The sequence below is a fragment of the Rattus norvegicus genome, chromosome 10 (genome assembly GCF_036323735.1).
Source record: "Rattus norvegicus strain BN/NHsdMcwi chromosome 10, GRCr8, whole genome shotgun sequence".
NCBI classification, from domain to species: Eukaryota; Metazoa; Chordata; class Mammalia; order Rodentia; family Muridae; genus Rattus; species Rattus norvegicus.
Window position 1 is genome coordinate 40,793,980 of NC_086028.1, and position 22,162 is coordinate 40,816,141.

The 22,162-nt window shown below is 42.4% G+C and overlaps 1 long non-coding RNA gene across 1 annotated transcript; it reads right to left on the reverse strand.

Moving 5' to 3' along the window:
- Window positions 1-17,642: 17,642 nt before the first annotated feature.
- On the reverse strand, window positions 17,643-19,700 carry LOC120095324 (uncharacterized). Its single transcript, XR_005490812.2, has 3 exons — window positions 19,493-19,700; window positions 19,206-19,366; window positions 17,643-18,396 (listed from the first exon to the last, which is right to left on the reverse strand). It is a non-coding gene; the product is annotated as an uncharacterized LOC120095324 (long non-coding RNA).
- Window positions 19,701-22,162: the final 2,462 nt, after the last annotated feature.

Sequence of the window (22,162 nt, forward strand, 5' to 3'; positions counted from 1 at the left end):
CCACCCCCATGATTGTTTTAATGCTTAAGTTCAGTGGTTTACAGCCCTTTGTAAACAGCTGGCTGAGGCACACCCATCAGCTTACAAGATGGAAACTGGCACCCTACCCCTCTTTCAGAGGTGACTCATCCTCCATTGATTCTTCTTTCAATTCCTGCTTGAGTCCTTGATCTGGTACTCTCCAGTGATGGACTATGACTTGTCACCTGAAAGAAAACCTCTTCCATTAGTAGCATTTAGTTCTGGTGCTTTTCATAGCAAATGAATGAAACTTAAACAGCAAACACTACACTTTCTCTGTCCCCATCCATCCTGTGCTATGCGGCAGCCAATCACTCCTCTGTTTCTCACCTCCCTCATTCCCTGGTATCCCTTCTCTTCCCCTATATTCTGTTGGCTTGTTCTGCTGTTCCCAGTGGTTTTTCCTCCAAAGTCATTCATTGTTCATCCCCTGGTCATCTCCCTCCTTTCACATAGACTGTCTGGGTCACACCTAAGCAAGCCAGTGATCTGAGGAGTCCACACCATGTGGGTGTGTTCAGAGTTCCCTGCTACTCCACAATGGTGGGTAGTGCTATAGTAAAATACTATCATGTCTTCCTTGCCAAATGAAGTAGAGTTGTAATCATTTCTCCTTTACTGTTCCCTGTGATGTTGTCTTATACTTTTGTTCCAATTCCCAAAAGTTTTTTGGGATCTCCTGCATGTGCACATGCATATACATGTCAGTTCCTCCCAATATATGGGAGGAGAGCTTGCACATGAGATCATTCTTACATATGTTATGTGGATTTGTGCATGTGCATGCATGAAAGTACATTGGAGTGCTTACAGGTATACATACTCACATACATGGGCATCTATGGGTGTGTTTTGTTTGGCTGTCTGTCTGTGTGTGTGTGTGTGTGTTTGTGGGTGTTGGTAGATTATAACATTCATTTACTGGTTAAGGCAAAAGCCAGAGTTGCTTAAAAGTGACTTGGTGCACAAATAATAATGGGAATTGACTCTAAAAGAACCTAGTTTTTCCTCATGCAATTCACCCGCATCCCCTGTTGAGACAAAATAAAAGACAATAGATAAACTCTGGGATGCCTGGTGGCTGTATGCCTACAACTAGGCGAGTTGTTGAATCTATTGTTAATGGGAACAGGGACGTCTAAGTTCAGAGGATACATCTTTGAAGAGGCCCCGTCCCGTTGATAAGTTTGAAATTATCAAGACTTGAAAAGCCTATAAGGAGAAGGATTATGCTACATGAGGATCATGTCCTAAGTATATAGGAGGATGATCATGGTACAAGGATGAAGCCACAATACTCCAAAAGCCTCCTTACAGCAGCACAGGAATGAGTCAGGTAGAGGCACCACTACAGTAGAATTTATAAGTATAATTTGATACAGAGCAGTGGAAGACTAAATATTACCACTGACCCAGCAATATAGAGAGTTAAAAACTGAAGGGAAGACAGAGAGTTCAGTGAACAGCCATAGAATTAACAAACTTGTGGACTTCCAAGGCGGCTGGTTCTTCTTCATTGTCTTCTTGACCTACATTAAATTTGGTGGTTTAACACAAAGGACTGGTAAAGCTTTTCTCCATCAGTAGTCGCTCAGCATCCCCATTTTCCTGCCAATGAGCCTGAACTAGTCCAAGTCCTGTTCAGGACATATATTTTTCCTTTGTTTTTTTCTTTTTCTTGGATATTTTATGTATTTAGGTTTCAAATGTTTATCTCCTTTCCCTGTCACCCACATCCCTCCCTTGTCCCCATTCTTCAGTGAGGATGCTCTCTCTTTCACCCATCCACTCCAAACTCAACACCCTGGCATTATCCTACATTGGGAATCAAGTCTTCACAGGACCAAGTGCTTTGATCCTATTAAAGTTGGAAAGTGCCATCCTCTGCGACATATGTGGCTGGAGTCATGGGTCCTCCCATGTGTACTGATTGATTGTTGGTTTGGTCCCTGGGAGCTCTGGTGGGATCTAGTTGGTTGATATTCTTTTTTTGCCTGTGAGGTTGCAAACCCTTCAGCTCCCTCAGTCTTTTCTCTAACTCCTCTCTATTGGAGTCCCCTTGTTCAGTCCAATGGTTAGCTGCAACCATCCTCATCTGTATCAGTAGGTCTACAGCAGAGCCTCTCAGGAGTCACCCATCTCTGGCTCCTGTCAGCTAGCACTTCTTGGTATCAGCAATAGTGACTGGGTTTTGTGATACTATATGAGATGGATCCCCGGGTGGGGCAGCCTCTGGATGACCTTCTTTTCAGTCCCAGGTCCACTCTTTGTTTCTGTATTTCTTTACCTAAGTATTTGTTTCCTTTCTAAGAAGGAATGAAGCCTTTACATTTTGGCCCTCCTTCTTGAGCTTCATATTATCTGTGAATTTTTTCCTAGGTATCCCTAGCTTTTGGGCTAATAGCCACTTCTCAGTGAGTGTATACCATGTGCGTTCTTTTGTGACTGGATTGCCTTATTTAGGGTGGCATTTTATAGTTCCATCCATTTGCCTGAGAATTTCATGTAGTCTTTTTTTAAGAGCTGAGTAGTACTCCATTTTGTAAGTATACCACATATCCATTCCTCTGTTGAAGGACATCTGGTTCTTTCCAGCTTCATGCTACTATAAATAATGCTGACAGGAATATAATAGAGCATGTGTCATATATGTATATATATTTGAGCATCTTTTGGGTGTATTCCCAGGAGTGGCATAGTGGTATAGCTGAGTCACCAGTTAGTACTATGTCCAAATTTTGTGAAACTCCAGAATGATTTCCAGAGTGGTTGTTCCAGCTTTCAATTTCACCAACAATGGAGGGATATTCCTATTTTTCCACATCCTTGCCGGCGTCTACTGTCACCTGGGTTTTTGATCTTATCCATTCTGACACTGAGGTGTGAGCTGGTATCTCAGGGTTGTTTGCATTTGCCATTCCTTGATGACTAGCAATGCTTTCCATTTCTTTCTTTAATTAATTAATTAATCAATTTATTCATTATTACACTCCTGATTTTATTCCTTTGAGGTCCTCCCCCGAAGGGTTTCACATCCCATACCTCCTTCCCACTCCCCTGCTCTGCACCTCACCCCTCTCCACAAGGATATCCCCACCCTACCCACCCCATCAAACCTCTAAACTCCTGGGGCCTCCCATCTCCTGAAGGTTAGGTGCACTTTCTATAAATGAACCTAGACCCGGAGTCCTCTGCTATATATATATATATATATATATATATATATATATATATATATATATATATATATATGTGCTCTAGGTTTCATCTCAGCTGGTGTATGCTGCCTGATTGGTGATCCAGTGTCTAAAAGATCTCGGGGGTTCAGGTTAGTTGAGACTGCTGGTCCTTTTACAGGGGTGATTTCCCCTTTAGCTTCCTCCAGCTTTTCCCTAATTCAACAGAGTGATAATACCTTCTGTTCCTTGGTTGGGTGTACATTTCTTAGGTGCTTCTCAGCCATTCCAGAGTCCTCTGTTTAGAATTCTTTCTTTAGCTCCATACCCCACTTTTAATAGGATTATTTGATTCTCTGGAGTCTAATTTCTTGAGTTCTTTGTATATATTAGATATTAGCCCTCTATCAGATGTAGGATTGGTAAAGAACTTTCCCCAATCCATTGGTTGACATTTTGTCCTATTGGCCATGTCCTTTTCCCTACAGAGGGTTGGCAATATTATGAGGTCCCATTTGTTGATTTTTGATCTTAAAGTATGAGACATTGGTGTTCTGTTCAGTAAAATTTCTCCTGTGTCTATGTGTTCAAGGCTCTTTCCCACTTTCTCTTCTATTAGTTTCAGTGTCTCTGGTATTATGTGAAGGTCTTTGATCCACTTGAGCTAGAGTTTTGTACAAAGAGACAAGAATGGGTCAATTTGTGGCTCAGAATCCTGCAGTGCAAACATAAGGCCATGAGTTAGGATCCTTAGTGCCCAAGTAAAAGTGAGGTTCAGTGTTGGGTTGGTGCTGGCCTGTCAGCTCATCCCTGTGGAGGCAGAGACAGGTGGATTCTCACTGTCTGAATTGAATGCCGTGTTTGGTTCAGTGAGAGACCTTAAAAGTTGAGAGACATGCAGAATAGCAGATATCAGCCTCAAACACACACACACACACTACACTCCATGCACTCACACATGCAAGTAACATACTGACAAGGAAAAACAAAATGAAAAGAAGACCACACATTTCAAATCTTCTGTCTCACCATAGAAATGACACTCTACCTGTTTCCCACACATAGTGTAGTGCACCTCTTATTCTGATGTTAGAGTTCACATGCACACGCACATGACCTGGTACAGACCCATGTGGGCATTGTGCTTACTGATTCAGTCTTTGTGAGTTCATTTGAGCTTTGCTCAGTGGATTTAGAGGCTCTTCTTTTCCTGGTGTCTTGGATCCCTCTGGTTCTTCCACTCTCTCTGCCTCTTCTTCCATGGAGTTCCTTGAACTCTGGGGGAAGGGATTTGATAGAGACATCCCATTTAGAGCTATGTGTTCTAAAGTCTTTCTATCTGTGTAACATCTGGCTGTGAGTCTCTGTATTTATCCTCATCTGCTACAGGAGGAAGTTTCTTTAATGATGGCTGGATAAGGCACTGATCTATAAATATAGAAGATCATGAGGAGTCATTTATTGTTTTTTTATACCAGTAGCATTTGGTTATATTCATACCACTAGTATTTAATTAAATGGCTGAGAAATACAAATGGATTGTTCAACATCCTTAGTCATCAGGGAAATGTAAATCAAAACCACTAAGAGATTCTATCTTACATCAGCAAAATGTCATAACACAATCAATCATAGAGAAAGATCAATAACACAAGTGACAGCTCATGTTGGGAAAGATAAGAAATAGGAGAAACACACATTTCTGGTGGGAGTGAAAACTTGTACAGCCACCACGAAAATCAGTATGGTGGTTCCTCAGGGAGATGGGAATAGGTATACCTCAATACTCAGCTATGCCACTCTTGGACGTATACCCAAAGGACACTCCATCCTACCACAATGACACTTGCTTAACCATTTTCATTGCTGCTCTCTTTATCATAGCTGGAAACACCCTAAATGTCCCTCAAGAGAAGAATGGATAAAGAACACGTGGTGCATTTACAAAAGAGTATTGCTCACCTGTTCAAAAAAGACATCATGAAATTTGTAGGCAAATGTATGGAACTAGAAAAAAATCATCCTGAGTGAGGTAAACCAGACTCAGCAAGATAAATATGGCATGTGTTTGCTTATATTTGGATGGTAGCAATGAAATAAACGACGAACAAGTTACAATCCATAGATGCAGGAAGGTTAGGTTAGAGGAAGGGATTTGGGGTGACACATATGTCTCCCTGTGAGGGGGAAGAAGAATAGATTTTATTGATGGACTGAGGGCTGGGGAGATAGGTAGAAGGGGATCAGGTTGGGAGGAGGTGGGGAAATGGATTTGATGAAGGGAATGTGGGAAGAGATAACTAGAATTGAGGGGCATTTGGGGATGGTATGGAAACCTAGTGCAGTGGAAGTGTCCTAAAAGATAGGAAGGTTATCCTAATGAAGTTCCCTAATAACAAGACAGTTCCAACTGGTCATCTTTTGCCACCAAAAGACTGGTTTATAGTAACTGGGCTATTATCTAATTGAGTTGTTGGCCAAAGGGTGTCCCATGGAAATCTCCAACCAACTAAGGTGTTGCCAAGATAATAGATTGTTCTTTAAAATCAGACAGAAAGACACCCTACCCCATTACTGAAGACAACACCCACACAACTCATTGAACATGGAGAGGTGGAGCTGGTGTCTACATAGAGCCCTCACTCCTGTGTTGCAGTGTCTTTAGTACAGAGAGGTACTCTGCACACTACCAAAGCAGAAATGTAAACACCAAAGCAGCCACAAGCCCTCTGATCTACAATGCTCCATTGCCTACAAATTATGGTAATAGTTGGACAAGGTGTTTGAGAGTGAACAAGAAATTTCTGATTTGTCTAAAAACCCACTCCAGGAGATGGAACCCAAACCCAATGCTGCTTGGGTAACCAAGAACCAGACACGAGGTAGCCTGGAAACCTAGGGTAAAACCAAATAAGATTTATTCTTCTTAAAAGATTTAACTTGGTATGTGTGTGTGGGGGGGTGGTATGTGTGGTGTATGTGGTGTGTTTATGTGTGTTTGTGGTGTGTGTGCGCATGTGTGCGTGTGTGTGTGTGTGTGTGTGTGTGGTCTGTATGTGTGCTTGTGTGTGCAATCTTGGGCACTTTCCTGCACAGGCATAAGACATCAGATTCCTTAGAGTGAGGTTCTGGGAACCTAACTTAAGTCCTCTGCAGAAAGCAGTGTGGATATGGCTTCAGTATTCTGGAGCGGCCCTTACAAGAGGTAAACCAGACATTGGTTGGTTTCTCCCATAGCCTTTGTGCCACCATTGACCTTTTACCCAACAGAGCCAGCAGCACATAGTGGTATACAGACACCTCCAACTACAGTTCTAGAGGTGGTAGCACCCTTTCCTGGTCTTTGCGGGAACCCACTAGACATTCATGTGTTACATGGACACGCATGCCAGCGAAATACTCATACACATAAAACAAATAGAGTAAATAACATTTAAAACCTATTTTTTTAAAAAAGAACAATGGAAAGTGATTAGCTTATAGTCATGGGACTGACATGATTTTACATGCATTCAAATAGATCTCCAGGTAGAAAAGACCAAGGAAGAACTAAGGGACCAGGTTGTCTGCTGCTGTGGTGGCCTGTGTGAAAAAAGGTAGGGGTGAGGGGAGAGAAATGGAACAAGAGGATAAGTAGGGGGTACATTGGTCACCCTGAAGAAGCACAGCTAAGGAAATGAAGCAACTATCAACATTTGGGCCATTTTACAGATATACACAGGATGGGGGCAATGGAATTGTGGGCTGATGTGGGGTGAGGTAAAGCTCAGTTTGCAGTGTATTAATCGTGTTTTACCCATAGCCCTGTAAGAGGTGTCCTAAGATGCCATTGTATATGGGTTTTCTTGGACAAGTCTGCCTTTTAGTGTTTTTTTCTGATAATTTTATGGGCTTGCTACATCTCTAACCACATTCTCTTTGATACTAAGACATTCTCAGAAGGCAGTACTCTGCTATCCTTCTTTGAATGTCCTTACGTTTTTCCATAATTGCTTTCTTTTAAAACTTGAAATGCTCTCTCTCTCTCTCTCTCTCTCTCTCTCTCTCTCTCTCTCTCTCTCTCTCACACACACACACACACACACACACACACACATCTCTTCTTTTTTGTATTTTTAAAAACTTTCCCAAGATTTAAATCTCTCATATTAGATAAACTTTGATTTTCAGGGACACACCCTCCCTTGGCACTGTCTGCTTGTTTTATGGGTAGGAAGACATCTTGAGGTTGCCTTGAGATTATTTGAGGATACCAGTGGAACTTTGTTTAAGCATCTTCTTGCTATGTAGTCTTGGCTTTCCGAGAATTGTTAGGCATCTCAGCTAAGGTTACATACATTGGCTTCTGGGAGCCTCCCCCATCTCAGGTCTCTGTTGAGAGCTTTGTCATCCTGAAGACATTTCTGCTGGAGCTTAGGATCCATGGCTATCTTCAATGGAAGAGAAACATTCTTAAACCTAGTGGAAGGTCTTTCTGTGAGCTGGGGGCTAGCAGGCAAGAGGTTACCCAGCAAGTGGTTTTCTTGGGGTTTACCTAATATGTCAGCATATTTAGGTCTTTCTTTTGACACACTGCGGTATTCCTTTAGGGTCCTTCACAAAATGCCTGGCTATCAGTTTTCCGGGTTATCAAGCAGGAGCAGAAGACCCCAGAACTCAGCTTTCAATCTGGACAAGAAAAATCAGGTATGAAAATGCAAAGAATATGGTAGCTCCCGTCCACAGCCCCAACCAGGTCAGGCTCAGGTAAAGGGAAAGTCTTCATGAGTAGTATGGACAGACAACTAGTTATTATACTCATGAGGTTGAGCCTTGTGTCTAAGGATTTCCTGACTGCCAGTGCCCGAGAGAACAAGAAATGTCTTAGAAGGCCACAAAGATTTGTAAGTACTCAAATGGCATTTCATGAAACATTTGAAATAGAACTGGTCTGGTCTGCGACACTTACTTTACACCAAGACACGTAAAAATAACCAAACATCTGTGACTCAATCCCCAGTCCAAGTTCTGGAAGTAAACACACCTGGGCCATGATACTTTGTACTATCTCCTTGCTGTCCCCTTCCCACTGGTGAAAGAATAACATAAGGCTGAGAATTGAACTTAGGCCCTCTGTAAGAGCAGCAAGTGCTCTAAATCGCTGAACCATGTCTTTAGCCTCAGCATTTAATTTAATCAGAGAAATTCCATAAAAGGACATGTTACAGAGGCACTGCATAATACTGTGTGTATGAGTGGCTTTTTAATGACCCCAGAAAATACCACCAAGTAGAGATAGCATGTTTTGCTTGAGTTGTTATTGACCAGACAGGTGTTATCCTTCCCATCACCAGAGCCAGGTCAGAGTAGGTTAAAAGAGATCTCCAGTGAAACCGTGTAGACACATTGGAGCCAGGATTCCCAGAAGACACACTCTGTTGGTAAGTGGGACTCTTCCAGGTCTGGCTTAAGCCCAAGTCAGTTGCTATGCTTACCAGAGCCTTAAGTTTTTCAATCACAGTTGTTGTCAGTCTTTGTTTGGGGCAGTCCAGGTTGTTTCTGTTGCTTAGTTAACAGCTTCCACACAGCTCATGCCCACCCCATCTCCAACCCCTCCCTCTCTGTCTGTCTGTCTGTCTGTCTGTCTGTCTGTCTGCCTGCCTGCCTGCCTGCCTGCCTGCCTGTCTCCTTTCATTTGAATTCTATGATTCATTATGGGGACAGTAGGCCCTGGCTAGTGTGAGACATCCAAGTGTATTTCTTCTGTGATCCTATTCACTGTGATATATCCTGAATGAGATGATAAACCTAAGAATGTACAACCAGAGGTAAGTTGTATTAGAATGACAATGACAGCACATAGATTTAGGAAGATGTCTTGATAATTCTGACCAAAAGGATAAAAATGTCTCTGTGTCAGTAATTATTTTTCATTAATTCCAGGTCTGCTTTGTAAAGCTCCTCTTTTCTCTCTCTGGTCCATGAGTGTCAGTCTTCTTCTACTCTGATAGTTTTCATCATGTGTTGGAGCTTTGTCTCCTGGTTTAAAACACCACACTTTCTCAGTTTTTTTTCTGGTGCAAACAGATGCAGCGAATGCAATTTCCTTCCCATCTCTCTTAAGTTACATCTCTTCTGTTCTGAGCGCAACTCATCCATAAGAATGGCCATTCTATTTGGACTAAAGAAGTCAATATGGCTCATGAATGAAGTGTGTTGGGTAGCCTTAAATAGAAAGCAAGTTTGTCCTTTCTGCATCCATAGAGCCTGTCCTATGTCACACCTTCTTGGTATAATTTTAATGTTTGGTAGCTGGTCACCTATCAATAGGATGAGAGAACCTTGAGGATGGATTCTTCCCTTTTGCACTTTTATTGCCAAGGTTCATAGCTGCAGCATTCAAGATACTGGTCAGATGAATGGGATTGTGTCTTTTCTGGTCCTGGGAAGAGACATGACATGCTGAACCACCCAGAAGGTCATTAGCAGGGAGGTAGCAAATTTAGTTCTGGGAGTCTCCAAAGTCATCAAATTACCACATGGAGGGTTTCTCATAAAGGAGGGCACTTCATCTCTACTCCTCAAAGTCAAAACATAGACCTGTCAATTTCCTATTCAGGTAAACACTTTAGGGAACTTATCTATTCTATAGACATTTTAAAAACACCATACAGTGTGCCTAAACTGTAAACATGCACAGTGACCCTTCTGCGCATTGTTATTTCCTACCCCTTGAGAGTGTTCAAATCTCCCGTTGGCCCCTCCATCAACTATATCATTCCTTGAGAGTGTAAGTCTATTAGGTCCTTTCTGGCCACTGACCACTGGCACCCATGTCTGTCTTTCACACTGATGGGATTTTGGAAGACCTTCCTGACCTCATGCTGGAATCTTTGACTGGCTTAATCTAGTGCGGGTAGCTACAGATTCTATGGGCGCATGTAGGCTAGAAGTCATGTCCAGAGGAGACATTTTCACAGTAACCACCATCCTCTGGCTCTAACACTCTTTCCTCCTACTCTTCTGTGATGTCCCCTGAGTCCTGGGGCTTGCAATGATCTAGATGGTCCATCTCTAGCCCAGTGCTCACAGCCACTCATCCTCAGCATAATGCTCACTCATAAGCTTCTTTGACTAAAGTGTTTGGCACAAATCTATGGATAAAGACATGAGTACTTAGAAGGAAGATTGAAATGTCCATTTATCAAATCAGCATCAAAAGATTCTTTCCATAGGGCCCATGACTTCTCTAGCCATGGTCTTGAGCACGTGTGTGGTACTAGGTATGAGTTAGAACACTTCAAATGTAATCAAAAGACTGGTTGCTCCCCGCCCCATCTTAGTCAGTCTTCTGTTGCTGTGAAGAGACACTATAACCATGGCAAATCTTATAAATGAAAACATTTAATAGTGGCTTACTTACAGTTTCTGAGGCTTGGCCTATTGTCATCAAGATGGGAAGCATGGTGGCAGGCAGGCAGACAGACATAGTGGTGAAGAAGGAGCTTAGAGTTCTACATCAGGGGAGAGAGGGAGAGGGAGAGGGGGAGAGAGAGAGAGAGACAGAGAGAGACAGAGAGACAGAGAGAGACTCTGGGTTTGGTGTGGGATTTTTGAAATCTCTAATGACACTTCCTCCAAGACCACACTTACTAGTCCCTCACAAGTAGTGCCACTACCTGATGATCAAGTATCCAAGTACATGAGCTTTTGGGGGTCATTTTTATTCCAGCTATCATACCATTAAATGGTCTCATCAAAATTGCACCAGTGGCCTCATTTTGCCTCACAAGTGCGTGCTGTTTGAGGATCCAGCTTTGGGTCAGACCATCAAGATCTTTACTCCCCCAGCAGCCTGCATAGCACTTTTCACGTGTTGAGAACTGGTTAGCATGGGTGCAGATTCCTGGTTAGTTCAATGGAAGTATGTGGTATCTTCAGCAATAGGCTTTTACCATTCAGTTATGAAGAACAAGCATGGGAGTGATGACAATAGCTTCTGTTATTTGTTTCAGATGCCTCTGAAGCCTTTCTGACTAATCACTTGTGGATAATACTTTTTTTCCTCCATCTTTATTAAATTGGGTATTTCTTATTTACATTACAATTATTATTCCCTTTCCCTGTTTCCAGGTCAACATCCCCCTAGCCCCTCCCCCTCCCCTTCTATATGGGTGTTCCCCTCCCCATCCTCCCTCCAATACTGCCCTTCCCCCAACAATCCCGTTCACTGGGGGTTCAGTCTTGGCAGGACCAAGGGCTTCCCCTTCCACTGGTGCCCTTACTAGGCTATTCATCGCTACCTATGCAGTTGGAGCCCAGGGTCAGTCCATGTATAGTCTTTGGGTAGTGGCTTAGTCCCTGGAAGCTCTGGTTGCTTGGCATTGTTGTACTTTTGGGGTCTCAAGCCCCTTCAAGCTCTTCCAGTTCTTTCTCTGATTCCTTCAACAGGGGTCCCATTCTCAGTTCAGTGGTTTGCTGCTGGCATTCGCCTATGTATTTGCCATATTCTGGCTGTGTCTCTCAGGAGAGATCTATATCCGGATGTGGATAATACTTTTATTTAAAGTTTCCAGCATGGATGAATGCAGCAGTTGGGACAGGTGTGTTAACCAAAATCGAGGAGGTACGAGGACCTTGAACAAAGGCATCCACATTAGTCAGTGATGCTGCTCTCAGAAGTTGTGGAGTATTAAATGAAAACTTTAGTGTGGAGAACAGGCCACACTTCTCAGAGAGCTGTTCAAATGGGAAATCCTGACACACTGGCATCAGAAATGCAAGGTTAATCTTTTTGTTTGAGGATGACATGGGAGGACGTGATGGAAAGGACCGCTTTACTCCCATATATTAGACAAGTGAGGCCAGAGAGAAATAATCTTGCCCACTCTTTAGGGGTTAATAGGCAGGCAAGAAATAAGAAGCAAATGCAAGCATTGTACCTGCTTCATCTCACCTTTGACCTTTCCTTCTTACAACAGTGCTCTACGCATTCACACATTTGTGGTTTCTTTGGTGCAGGGGGATGCTGCTTATTTGATGTCACCTACTTCTTCCTGATGCATGGGTACGTAGCTCCCTTCTGTTTAGCTGAGCAGAGAATTACCCCTAAAGCACACAATTTGTAACCTTTTTGAGGAGTAACCACCAGATGGCGATCTAGACTAGGGTACAAAATAGTTTCTTTAATTTTGCAGGGCCAGGAGACGGGGCTTGCAGGGTGATATGATGAGGGGGATGCTATCAGACTGACACCGCTCATCATCGTGTCTTGTAAGATGTTTGAGCCACGTTACAGTAGGCAGACGGTTGTGAGAACAAAATATAAGACAAAGCTTGCAATCCTCCTGGTCATCACAGGTTAGTACAGTAAGTGAAGTCACAGGTGCACAAAATTAGGACATGCCTCCTGGTCCCCTTTGTTTGCAAGTGAAATAGACTGAGTAATATGTGACAAGGAGCAGGTTGTGAGGGCAGTGTGGGAAGAAATCTTGCAAGAATATGGATGGATATCTCTGGCTGCAGTTGAGAGTGTAGGACATTAGAAGAAGATGCATGGTGGGTTAGGATATAGGAGGAGGGAGTGGACAATGAGAGTAGACAGCAGGTCCACCCCCAGTAACACTCAACAAGGCCTGGTCTGAGAAGGCAGGGCATGAGGCCAGCTTATAAACCCAGGCATGGCAGTTACAGGCAGAGTTTGTGCCAATATTTCTGGAAAGGGACAATAGCACTGCACTTACTTCGTTTTGGGACACACACCAGGGTCTGTTCTTAGTCCTTGTGTGTTTCTCCATTTCCTCAGCTCATTCAAGGAGGATCTAACTCATGGGTTGTAGAAATACTAATTGTTTAGGAAAGGCCAGCACGTCTTAAATGTTGCATTGTTTGCTGAGTATACACATTTGTGAAGAGAATTGGATCTAAGGAGTCAAGTTGAGGTTGATGTTGAGCATTCTCCCACCATTGGCGAGGCCTGTTGGGAGTATTTGTGGAGAATCCATGCCTCCTGAGTCCTGAGAGGTGCAAAGTGTAGCACCTGTTCACCATCCACTAATTGACTTTATGAGAGAGCAGCTGCATAAAGTTTAAACCAGGGCCTGGGGAGATGGTTCAGTATATAAGAGTGTTTGCTTTACTTGTACAAAGACCTGAGTTCAAATCCCCAGGATTTACAGAGAAAGCTATGCAAGTCTGAGTATGTCTGCAAATCCAGTTCTATGGGGAGACTAGGAATAGACAAACGGCTTCATGGCCAACAGTCTATCTCCTGATCCAGTAAGGCACTATCTCAAGGGAATAAGTTAGGCAGTGACAAAACAGGACATGGACCTTCACATACATGTCATGTGAGTATATATCACACAGATGCACACACATACAGCATAGACACCCTGTCTCTCCATCTGCTCTCTGTCTTACATAACACACATACATACGTATATACACACACACACACACACACACAGAGACAGAGACAGAGGGACAGAGACAGAGAGACAGAGAGACAGAGACAGACCAAGAAATAGACAGACACACACACACACACACACACACACACACACACAGAGACAGAGACAGAGGGACAGAGACAGAGAGACAGAGAGACAGAGACAGACCAAGAAATATACAGACAGACAGACAGACAGACACACACACACACACACTACAACTTCTTGCCAAAATCCTAAATCATGATAGTGTGATAATAGCTTTGATATAATGATATCAATATACTTGGAACTATGCTAAGTACTTTCAGGGCAGAACTTCAAGTGTTCTTCCTCCCAGATTTGTAAGACTGACTAAGATGGTCTCTATTTTCTAAGTTAAGGAAATGAGACCCAGGGAAATCATGAATCTGTTCAAAGTCCTGTAAAGCAGTATTGGCAAAGCTGAGGCCACCCTGACTCCTGACCTTTTACTGCTCAAATTCTTAAGAGCACGGATGCATACCATTCTCTCTCTCTCTCTCTCTCTCTCTCTCTCTCTCTCTCTCTCTCCCTCTTTCCCTCTCTCCCTCTCTCTCTCCTTCTGTCTCTCTCTCTCTTGCTCTCTCTCTCTGTCTCTCTCTCTGTCTCTCTCTCTCTGTCTCTCTCTCTCTCTCTCTCTCTCTATATATATATATATATATATATATATATATATATATACACACAGTCAATTTGCTATTCTAGTTATAAATCTGGGCATGATTTGAAGCAGCTCACAGCTAGGTAAGTCTTTACCGTCAGCCCAACACAGCCAGATCTGCCATGGAAAATCATATTTTATTCCTGGCTATAGGGACCTTAGTGATGCAGTCACATGATGCTTAAGTATAGGGAAGGTTCCTATAGATTCCACTACACAGCATCATCCAATGACAGGATGGTAAGCACCCTTGTAAACCCTGGTCTTCATCAAGAAACCAAGAAGACATCATGTGCCGTTGTACATGATGTACTGTAGTTAAAGTGGCACTGAACTTGTGAAAGTGTCTAACCAATGCCTTCATTTAGACCCCTCCCTTAACTTCACCCCACCCCAATACACGCAAGATAGATGTCTAATTTATTTCCCCTTCATAGTGAGATGTGTGCATCTGTATCTTGGGCCCTCTTGTTACTTAGCTTCTCTGGCTCTGTGGGTTGCAGCACACTTGTTCATTACTTTGAAAGTAATTTCCACATATAAGTGAGTTTATATTATGTTTGTTTTCTTGTTTCATTCGTTTGCATGGATGGAACAAGATGTTGAGTTTAACTGCTGTAGAATACTCCAGTGTGTAAATGTAAAATACTTTCTTTATCCATTTTTCAGTTGAAGGACTTTATGTTGTTTCTATACATTTCCAATAAGATATGTATGATGATATAAAAGCAAGTGAACTTCTAGTAGGTATTTTTTTTTCTGAAAAACCAAAGTGTTGACTTCCAAAGTTGTTCTGCAAGTTTGCACTTCGACCAACAATAAAAGAACGGTCCACTTTTCTACATCCTTGTTAGCATAAGTTATCACTAGTTTTTTGGTTTTAGCCATTTTGACAGGTGAGATGAAATCTCAAAGTCATTTTACTTGCATTTGTCTGATGACTAAGGATGTTGAACATTTCTCTTAGTCCATTTCTTAAGTGAGAGTATTCTGCTGATAATTCTGTTTAGATCTGTATTGTTGTTCATGTCCCCCCAGCCTTTGGGCATGTCCACTGGGGAAGTAAAACATAGAGCGTTTGACTGCACTTATCACAACAGCTCAAATTGGGCCAATGGATGCTCCAGGAGTGGAAAGTATAGTCTGAGATGTGAGACAGCCAAAGCTGGGATTCCTTGGCTTTCAGGCATCTCATTGTCCCCTAGAAAACTCTGCATGATTCCCTGAAAAAGATATAAACACTAATCACACTACAAAACCTTTGATTTACAATGGTATCAGGTCGGTTAGATATACATGTACTACTGTGGCACACACAGTGTGGGGGTAACCAACAGATATCTGACTTAAGATTCACTCCCTGACTTGGACCCTATATCTGATACTACTTCACTGATCACAAACCTGAGATTAAATAGTTCAGAGACCTGGGGAAAATCTAAATAGGGCTGTACTATAAAACAAAGAGTAAAAGAAGTGATTCCTAGTGACAGACCAGTGCCTTGCTCAACCAACATCAGAGAAGCTTCCTCCTGAAGCAAACCAAAAGACATCCTGAGACCCATAAGCAGACCATATGTAGAGTGAGACACCTTGCAATACTCCCTCCTTAATTGGAGACGTGGCCTCATGCACACATCCTCAATCCAGGATTATCTACACTTGATAACCCCTTGCAATTTAAAGTATAGTTTTTTTTTTAAAGAGAGTCTCTAGGGAAACAAACTCCTCTTAAATGCAGCCCTCATGTTCATCAGCAAATGGTCAACAAAAAATGAACCCATTTACATCTATGGATGAGGGTCCTCATTTGATAATGTCCTATCAGGACTTTTTGTAATTTATTTTTTATATTTCACTATTTATACATTGATTTTTTTCTTTTAAACTCTGCATGTCCTTTGTGTGTATATAATATGGACTCCATGTTATTGTTTTTTTTTTATTAACTTGAGTATTTCTTATATACATTTCGAGTGTTATTCCCTTTCCCAGTTTCCGGGCAAACATCCCCCTCCCCCCTCCCCTTTCTTATTGGTGTTCCCCTCCCCACCCTCCCCTCATTGTCCCCCTCCCCCCAACAGTCTAGTTCACTGGGGGTTCAGTCTTAGCAGGACCCACGGCTTCCCCTTCCACTGGTGCTCTTACTAGGATATTCATTGCTACCTATGAGGTCAGAGTCCAGGGTCGTCTCTGCCTATTCTTAGCTATGGAGGAGGAGTTTCTGACATCCTCACCCTTGCTGAAATGCTGATTGCAGTTGCTGTCTCTGGGGAGGGAGAATCATTTTGGTTTGAGGACATGACCAGTGGTAGACTGACTGTATTTGTGCACTAAGTCTGTGGCCACATCCCTGTTCCTACATGATCCATATTAACTGGATGAAGAGAATGAATAAAATTTGAATATTAAGTCATCAGCTATTATCATAAAAAGTGATTAAAATTATTAATTATTAATACCAGAAGGGAGTGTGGTTGACAAGTCATGAGCTGAGTAGATGGGAGGTCATGAGGTGTAGATATTATGAAAATGAATTGTAAACTTTCAGAAAATGTTTTCTTCATTTGAAGAGCACCTTCCTACCCATTAAAACCTGTTTTCTCCTTCGAAAAATTCATGGGAAGACAAATTTCTGCTGTCTGCCTGAATAGATCAATTTATTACAGAAATCATTGCCTAATTCTAGACTTGTATTTGATTCCTTGGCTTAGCACAGTAACTTTGAATCTTGCCTATGCTGTAGCATGAATTAACACGCACTACAATTAATCTGTTCATCTACAGCAGACCATTTATACAGTTTGGATTTCTGATTTTAATTCTTTGGGGGGATTTACACATCATTAGAGGAACAAAATCAAATTAGTTGCCTTTATATTTTTGAAGAACTGACAAACTATTTCTGAAAGTAGGTAAGGCATCTATAGGTACCCTTGAAATATGCCATGATTCTATGATTCTCCATCCTCAACATTCCTTGGAATATCTGGGTGTCACATAGCCACTTCTATGTGAATTGAACTGTTGCCACTGGATGAAAATGGTGCAATTTCTGAGGTTTAGTTTGAAGTTTACTGAAAGGTAAGGTTGAACACTGTTACATGTGATTCGTTACTGATGTGTATACCTTCTTTAGAAAAAATATTTAAGACATTTACCTTTTATAATTTAAGAATGTCATTTAGATGTTTGAAATGCTTATGTCTATCTTTTTAAAATTATTTTCGTTCCTTAAACAACTTTGAATAATTTTAAAATCACTTATCAAATAGAATATTCATAATTTGCAGATATTTCCCCTCATTATTAGACAGCATTTTAGACAATATAAACCAAATACAAACAATTTATTAAAAATAATACTTAAAATAAACACAACATTGAAAACATCAGAAGGAATAAAAAGGATATTTATCAGGTGAGGGGAAGGCTGGCTGTGGGGTTGGGACTACTGCTGGATTGAAATCAACAGCTGATTATGAGGGGCAGGAGCAGCACCTCAGAGGCAGGACAGACTCAAATTGATGACAGAGGTGACAGGGCCATTCTCTCAATAGGCAGTCCCACCGTAGCAAGCAGGAGATGACTGAAAGACACATTGTATCTACAGACAAACTGAGACACAGGTTCCACAGCTGCTATCATGTGTGCTGTCTGGGCTTCTGCCGCCACATCTGCCTGAGACTACTCATACATCACAGAAACTTCTAGAGGCTTTTGTGTCCTCCAGTTCTGGTGCACAAGTTGCTTCTGGCTCCATAGTGGCTTTTTTCCTGCTGATTTACACCCATTCAATCTGTGGATCTGAGGATGTGTGTCTTCTCAGATCTGAGTCTTCCTCATCTTTGGCCTGTGATTCCTTGGCATGTTCTTCCTGCAACTGGGTCAGGAGGCTCTTGACCCAGACAATAAGATCAGAGTTGGGTATGTACACACTCAAATAAGCCTCCAGGTATTGCAGAGGCAACAGGTCTGATGGGTCACAAAAGTCCTCAGGGTTCTGTCCATCCATGTTTCCAGGAAGCTCCAGAGGGTGTTCTTTACTTGTTCATCCTCTTTAGAATAAGGGCTAAAGTATGAGTCCCTAGAGAAGACGAGAGACAGAGTCACCTGTAAAGTCCCAGGCCACTCACCTGGGAGTTCTGGCTGCTCTCAGAATTATTAGTTCACCTGTACACAATAGATTTTTCAATGTGTCTGTGCAAAGGTTTTACACAGGCATCTCTATCCTGACATCTCCTTGGTCTCATGGTTTCCTGGATTATCCTTCATGAATCTCCTTTTTGGACTCATCTCTACTGGGTAATAAAATATTTCTAGAACCTCCTTTATACATGAGAGAATTGCATTCATCAAGTTCTCAGAAATATTGAGTAAAGGATAAAGTACTTTTTCAAGGTAGAGGGGTTAGTTACATTGATTTTAGGGTCTAAGCTATGGGCAGCCCAATTGTTTGAACTGAGCTTGGAACAGGAAATTGCTTAACACATGCTAATGTGTTCTGACAATTATGTAGACAATGAACAGATGGAAACAGAGACAGAGACTGGGGTGGAGACAGAGATATTGACTGAGAGAGAGAGAGAGAGAGAGAGAGAGAGAGAGAGAGAGAGTTAGAATAGAGGGTGAGGGAAAGGAAAAGAAAGGTAGATGGAGAAGGGCAGGGAGAGAGAAACTGAGAGACAGAGAAAGAAAAATGGAGAGACAGAGACAGAGGGAAAGAGAGAGGTAGAGAGAGGAGGAGGTAGGGAGGTAGGGAGGTAGGGAGGTAGGGAGGTAGGGAGGTAGGGAGAGAGAGAGAGAGAGAGAGAGAGAGAGAGAGAGAGAGAGAGAGAGTTAGTTCTGGAAATGTCAGGAGGATCTGAGAGATAAGGGCTTGGAGAGGGCGCTCACCCCACAAACAGCAGGTCCAATATCTGTAGAGGGAGTGGCAAATGTCACTATGTAGACAGAGAAGGTACCAGGGTGTTCCTCTCCTCAACCACAGTCTGTGCCCTGATGCTTGACTATCTCCAGGCCTCCATCTGATCTTGTTGAGCAGAAACATTCTCAACCTGAAAAGAGGTCAAAGTGGAGGGTTCAAACTGGCCCAGATCTGCAACCTTTTGGTTGGTTGTCCTCATTCTAAGTTTTCCTGAATTATTTCTCTTCAAAACAGACAGAGAAAGCAGAGTGGTTACCTGGTCTGTGTGGTCCTGTCCTTGGCTAACCTTGATTAAAGTTTTTCCCTTTTGGGAAAATGGCCACAGGTGTTGAAGAATTGAGAGAACCCTGTGCCTCCAGACACCATCATGGCCTTTCCTGTTGTCTTTCTTCAGTCCTGAGCCTCGAGTAGTCCGAAGACAGCAAGAGAACATCCTGCCCTCTCTACTGTCTCTGACAAGTGAGCTGCAGGCCTTGCTCTAACCTGGGGGTTTCTTAGTTACCAGGGTTCCACATTGTTAGGTCACTTTCAAGAGTGTGGTTCCATACTGTCCCTTCTTCAATAGGATTTTCCTTAAAGGCTCCTATGTCTCCACCCATTTCCTAGGTACACAAATAAACACAGGTATACATCTGTTTCCTGCTCCACTGTTTTCAGAGATAACTGGATATAGACTGCACATCAGCTTTGCAAGCTGAGTCCCTACTGTTGAACTGCATCTGTAACCATAATCATGAATCGGTCCTAATTGTCCCAATCTACCATAAACAAACCCTAGGAATGTATCCTTGCTTTCATGTGACCTTGTATGTGTTCTGTGTGGAATGAGAGCACATGCACACCTGTGACAGCCAGCAGCCCCACAATGTCAGTGTTCCCGCATAGGAATTGTCTTTGTCAGAATCAGTTTCCACCACCATAATCATTTTAGGGCTTAAGCTCAGAGGTTTGTAGCCCATTGCAAACAACTGACTGAGACACATGCACCAGCTTACAGGATGGAAGCCGACACTGTAGCCCTCTTTCAGAGGAGATTCATCCTCTGTTGCTTCTTCTTTCAATTCTTGCTCGAGTCCTTGTTCTGATTGTTTCCAGTGACGGACTGTGACCTGTCACCTGCAAGAAAAAATTCCTTTTCCTTCATATCATTTAGTCCTGGTTCTAACTGAAGGAAACTTGAACAGGAAACACTGCACTTTCTCTGTTCACTTCCTTTTTTATGTGACAGCCAATTTCTTCTCTACTACCTCATCTCCCTCTCTCCCTGGTTCCTCATCTCTTCTTCTATACTCTGTGTTTTCTTTGTCTGCTGTTCCCAGTTGGTTTTGCTACAAAGTCATTTACTGTTCTTCCCCTGGTCATCTCCCTCTTTCAAAGACAGTGTCTTGGTCACACATTAGCAAGTCATTGATCTGAGGCTTCCACATCATGTGCATGTATTCAGACTTCCCTGCTACTCCACAATGGTGGTAGTACTCTTCCTTGTGTTGTTTTTTTAGTTCCTTTCCCTCCAACTCGCAAAGGTTGTTGAGGATCTCCTACCTGTGCACATGCATGTGCACGCTATTTCCTCCAAGTACATTTGAGGAGGGCATGCACATGAGACCATTCTTATATATGTTATGTGCATTTGTGCATGTGCATGCATGAAAATTCATGGGAGTGTTTACCTGCATATGTGCTAATATAGATGTGCATCTGTGGGAGTGTGTGTTTGAGTGTAGTGTGGGGGAGAGAGAGAGAGAGAGAGAGAGAGAGAGAGAGAGAGAGAGAGAGAGTAGTATTGGTAGACAGTAACATTCTTTTACTGGATAAGGCAAAATCCAGAATTCCTTAAAACAGACTTGTTACACAAATAATAGTGGGAACTAACTATCCATTCAAATGAACCTAGTTCTACATTATGGATTTGACCTACATTCCCAGTTGAGAAAAAAACAAAAAACAATAGATAAACTCTGGGTCTCGTGGTAGCTGTAGGTGTACAAGTTGTGTTGCTGAATCTCTTGGTAATGGACCAGGGACATCTTAATTCAGATTTCACATCTTTGAAGAGGCCAAGTCCACTTGACAAGTTGTAAATTACCAAGATATGGAAAGCCCATAAGGAGAAGCATTATACAACATGAGGATCATGTCCCAAGCATCTAGGAGGCTGATCATGTCACTAAGACGAAGCCACAAAACTCCATAGCTTCCTTCCTGCAGGACCAGCTTGAATCAGGAAGAGACATTGCATTACAATTTAATAAATATAATGGTGATAGAAAAGCAATGGAAGACTAAATATTATCACTGATCCAGTGAGATTTGGAGTTCCAAACATTGTAAGGCAGAGAGTTCAGTAGAGCAGCTGCAGAATTAACATAATTGTGGACTTAGTTTCTCCTTCTTCATTTTCTTGACCTGCATAAAACTTTATAGTTTAACACAAAGGACTGCTAAAGCTTTTCTCCATCAGTAGCAGTTCAACATCCCCATCTTACTGCTGCTTGAGCCTGAACTATTTCAAGCCCTGATCAGCACTTTTTTTTGTTTTTTTCCCTTTCTTTTTGAAATTTTATTTTTATTGGATATTCCATGTGTTTAGATTTCAAATGTTATCTCCTTTCCTCCCTCACCCATATCCCTTCCCCCATTCCCCTGCTTCTATGAGGATGCTCCCAATCCCACCAACTCGCTCCCCCTCAACACACTAGCATTATCCTACATTGGGAAATAGAGTCTTCACAGCACCAAGGGCTTTTCGTCCTATTGATGCTGGACAATGCCATCCTCTGCTACACATGTGGCTGGAGTCATGGGTCCCTCCATGTGTACTGATGGGTTGGTGGTTTGGTCCCTGGGAGCTCTGGTATAATCTTGTTGGTTGACATTGTTGTCCTTCTTATTGGGTTGCAAACCTCTTCAGCTCCTTCAGTCATTT